We start from the raw sequence: 4,645 nt of genomic DNA, 5'->3' as shown, positions 1-4,645 counted from the left end.
CCGCACCTGTGGCCGGCGCTGCCCTGGCGCGCCGAGACCTGCCGCCCGCGCCTCCGCCGCCGCTCACACTTTTATGCTCCTGCCGGCGATCGACTTTTTTTTTGCAGACGGTGCCACTTCGCATCAACTTTCCCGGGAACTCGCTCCTCGCCTCCCCGCGCCGCGCTGCCCCCCGCCTCTCCCTGGGCTTTTTTTTTTTTTTTCCTTCTCTGTTTTTGTGTGCTTGTTGTTGCTTGCAGTGACAGCAGCTCCCCGCAGGCAGCGAGCGGTGGCTGCAAGTTGCCGTGCGCGGGCAAGAGCCTCCCTGGTGCCCGCGAGCGCCTTCCCCTCCCGGCCGGTCCCGGCGGAGCGCGGCCGAGCTGTGCTGAGGAGCGCGCGAGCCTGCCCCGTGCCACCTGCCAGGAGAAGAGGAGGCTGCCAGCCGTGCCGGAGTAATTTATAGGCGCCCAAAAGCGCAGGGGGAAAGGGAGCTGCCTTGGCATCTCATTCCGGCATCTGCTCCGCGCTTCCCACTCACGCAGAGTTTGGCATTACCCTGACAGTGCGGGGAGGTTTTTTTCTCTCCACCCCCCCCCTCCTTCCTTCCCTTGCTCACTGCACAGGGATGAGCAGTGAAATCGTGAGCGCTCCCTGGCTCAGCCTGGCGGCTCGCAGCTCAGACTGAGGGGAAGAGCCACGTTTAGGGGGGCTTGGCTCTTCCCTTCAGGTCACTGAGGCGGAATCAAAAGGTCACCCCCCGCCATGCTTTCACGTCTCCCCGAGGCTTCGCTCACCCTGGGAGCATGGCATACAAGTACTCTGTGGTGTCTGGTGGGAGCCCACTCTCCCCTGCTCCTGGTAAATGCCCCTCCAGCCCTCAGCCCAGAAGGCCGAGTTGTCCCCATTACCCCTAGAGAGATCAGGAAGGGGCAGTTTCTCTGTGGGCCCCACAGGTTGCTTCTAACCAGCTGCCCTCCTCCTGCCAGCCCAGCACTGTAATATGGTGCCATTCATCCCAGAAGCCAAAGGCAAATCTGCGTGGCCCAGGCCCCAGAGAAGGGGCTCTGGTGAGGACGGCTGAGGAGAGGCAGAGTTTCTGTTGCTCCCCGCCCCCAGCACCATCCCAGCACCACCACTCTCAGTGCGTGAGCCAGGTAGTGAAAGCCTGGCCCCGTTAGCAGCAACTCCCCTGAGAGAATATTAAGCAAGTTTCCCGCTCACAAACGTACAAGGTCCACGAACAGCTCTTTAAATAAACAAACAAAATTGATTCCTAAATCATACTTCGGCATTCAGGACCCATGGGTGTCAATCAAATGCGGGTGACATTTGCCTGTCAATACAGGGATGATGGTTGCAAAGAGTGTGACTTATTACAGCAGGGCGAGCATCCAAAATGAGCAGCAGCCTCAAATAAGACACCAGCCCAATAACAACATCTCTAGCGATGATCAGAGGGCTGTGATCTTGTCTGGGATCTTATTAGCACGAATCGCCTCCCCCCTGCCCCCTTCCCTTTTCTTTCTTTTCTACTCCGCAACACAAGAAGGTCAAACAGGCAGGCAGTGGGAAACAAAGATTCATCGATTCTTCCTTTTAAGCAGAAATGTCAGCAGCTCCTCTCGCTCTTTCCTGAGAGAATCAAAGGCAAGGAGTGTGTCCAAGCAGCGCTGAGAGGGGCCGGCCCAGCTCCTTATCTCCCCAGAAGGCTTCTGATAATGCTTCCGCTTTCTGTACTTGTAAATATTCTCTCCCCCCCACCCCAGCTCCTTTCTGTTTTTTTGTTGTGTTTTCCCCTCAACGCATTACCTTTTAAAAAATCCCTCTTTATCTTGCAGAGACACAAGCTAGTCAGTTCCCTTAGTTCTGAGCTCCCATTTCAGCCCTAGGAAGATGTGCTGAGCACATTTGGGGATTTTGTTTGTACCACTTTTATTCTCCCCCTCCCCTAGGTTTTCAGGTCTGCTTTCTCCTCTCCTCAAGAAGTTGTGCTAGGAGTTACCAGGCGCTGTGAAACCCCCACTGCCCGCCCTGCATCCTACCGATCATTCTTTCCCAGCCCTCAGGAATGGGCTTACGCTTCCATATGATCAATGCTTTTTTTCTACAGCTTCACTTCAGCTTCTGTGTTCATCCATTGGCAACCCCTTGCCCCCCCCCAAAAAAACACGAAAAACCCTGCTAACCTTAAAATGGCCATACATACATTAGAGTTTGTCAGGAAACATTCAATGATCTTTGCTGGTATATCAGCAACAACTTCAACTAAAAAATGTCCTCTTTCACTCTGATCTCCTTACTGTAGATTAGAACAACCCTGGATATATAGAGGCCCCAGCAGTTCCACCCTGGCTGTTACTCATTGTAAGCGCTTCCAAACACCTAAGATTTCCATCTGATAGGGCACATTATTCACCTCCAAAAGGGTTGTGAGTTGCAACTGAGGACAGAATTTGGCATTTTCTAGGTAATGAAATGTTTCAAAACCTCTGCATTATTGTGGGGCTCCACAACAATCTTACTTAGATAACAGACTGCAGTAGTTTAATCTCAGAGTAATTTGCACTCAGTGCCACTTTACTTCTAAATTCAAAGCCCTCTTATTTGTTCCCTTTGTCACTACCAGCCTTCTCTATTCCGTTGTGCCTGCAGTCCATTGCTTATCCCGGTACCCCTATTTTAGATTGTCCAGAGCATACACTTAACTTCTCCACCTTATTTGCAGCGAAAGACTACAGCAACCTAAAATATATTTATCTTCCATGATAATTGGGAATCTCTGACACTTATTCATACAATTCCTGAAATCTCTTTCAAGGGTTTTGAGGCCACCTATCTGTTCTGCTTTGCTCAGTTTGCTCAAAGAATGAGCATCAGGCAGAGTAATTGAAATAGAGGTCGGGGACTGGCAGGACTGGGAGCATGGAGAAGTTGTCTTGCTGGAAACCACAAAGAAGATCTGTGGCAGAGCTGGGAATTAAGTACTTATGCCCTAGCCTCAGCCATGAGGCCATCCTTTCCCCTCAAAATGGAAAAATGAATTCATATGAGAAAACTAAGGCTAAGTAACTGAGTCAAAGGGCCCAAGAGTTAAATTAGGAAGGATCCAACAATCTGAAACTAGAGCAAATTTGGGGAAATGTACAATAGGTGTGCTTTGCTCACTTATCCTTTGATGAAAAATGTTGTCTTTAGAACTTCTATACCCAAAGAACCTTGTCTGTCTTTAGTACTGGACGTTTGCTTTCCTGCAGTGGTACTTCCATGCATTCATACACTGTAATTAAGGCTTGAGTAGCATTTATATTATAATCCCCTCTTCGAAGATGTGGCCTAAAATCTAGGTTGACAGTCCTTGCGTAATGTCTCCCACTATGCCTGCATTAGATGTTGAGTATTACATAGTTATCAGTGTTGTGTTTCTTTGTCTGTGTTTCTTAAAAGTCTCCTGTGGACTTGTTCAAACCTTTGTATGTGTTTCTACTTACTCCCCATTCTCTGTTCCAGTTTTTCCAGACCTACCCTCTGGCTCTTCACACAATCATACCACTGTTTGGTGCCTAAGCCTCACTCCCTGCAGCTTCTGCCATTTGAAACAGCCTACCTACAGCTCTTTTCCTCCCTAACTAATTAGTTAATGGTCATACAGAGCCTTCAAGATGTAAAGCTTAGTATGCTTGTTGCAGGTTCTTGTGAGAATGTACCACTGGCTTAGCAGTAAAATTGGAGGAAAAAAAAGAAGGAATAGGTAGTTAGCAGCTAGAGAACAAGGAAATATTGTCAGCATCTGCCAAAATGGCTGTGTTAAGATTATTGCTTCCTCCAAGTGCTAAATTCAAAAGCTGATTCCCAGAAAAGCCTGCTGGGAATGGGGTCTTATAAAAGGCACCCCTGCACCAGAGAGAGTCAGTAAGAATAAGGCATATGCCAAAGACAGGACTGCTATAGTGTTGTGCCTACTACTGTATTGCTACTTTTCACTTGTCCATCTATGTGTTTGTTTTTTTGTTCATATATTAAATTCTTTATTTATATATTCAATCTTAGACAAGCATTTTAGGTTACAGCTGGTTTAACAGTGCTTCACCCTGCACATCAAGTGCTAAATTCAGCCCTGGTATGATCAAAAAGTTATTTTCACTTGTACCAACAATGAACCAGGTTCAATATATGCAGTTTAAAATACCATGTGAATGGGGAAAATATTTCTTTCTGCATGAATGGCCTGAAGTGTTGTGAGCTACCAAACGGGCCTTTAAATAGCCTGTTCTACCCCAGCTATCTTCTTATCCTTCACCTATTATGGTAAAATCTTAGGGCTGGCAGATGGGAGGCCTGCTCAGCTCCTAGAAGATGGTTGAAGTTCATGCCACTCCATAGATCAGATGGGTAATGAACAGTATTAAGCTGAACTCTCCTAGAGATTCAGTTTAGTTACGTGAACAGATAATATAATTACAGTGATGCACACTGGATTTTGTTTTTAAACAAAGAATATTTATCTGGGCATAAGACACATGATTCTACTGGTTTGGTAGTTACTTTTCTTCAAACTTTAAGCATTTATGGTGGCAGGATATTGTCTAAGATTTTAGACAGGTAGAGGGTTACCTGTGATTAATAATCCTCACAACTTTTTTTTTTTTTTTTTTTTAAATTAACAGTG

This window comes from Gavialis gangeticus, unplaced genomic scaffold (assembly GCF_001723915.1).
Source record: "Gavialis gangeticus isolate Ggan-Ray unplaced genomic scaffold, GavGan_comp1, whole genome shotgun sequence".
NCBI classification, from domain to species: Eukaryota; Metazoa; Chordata; order Crocodylia; family Gavialidae; genus Gavialis; species Gavialis gangeticus.
Note: the sequence above shows the minus strand (reverse complement) of the source record.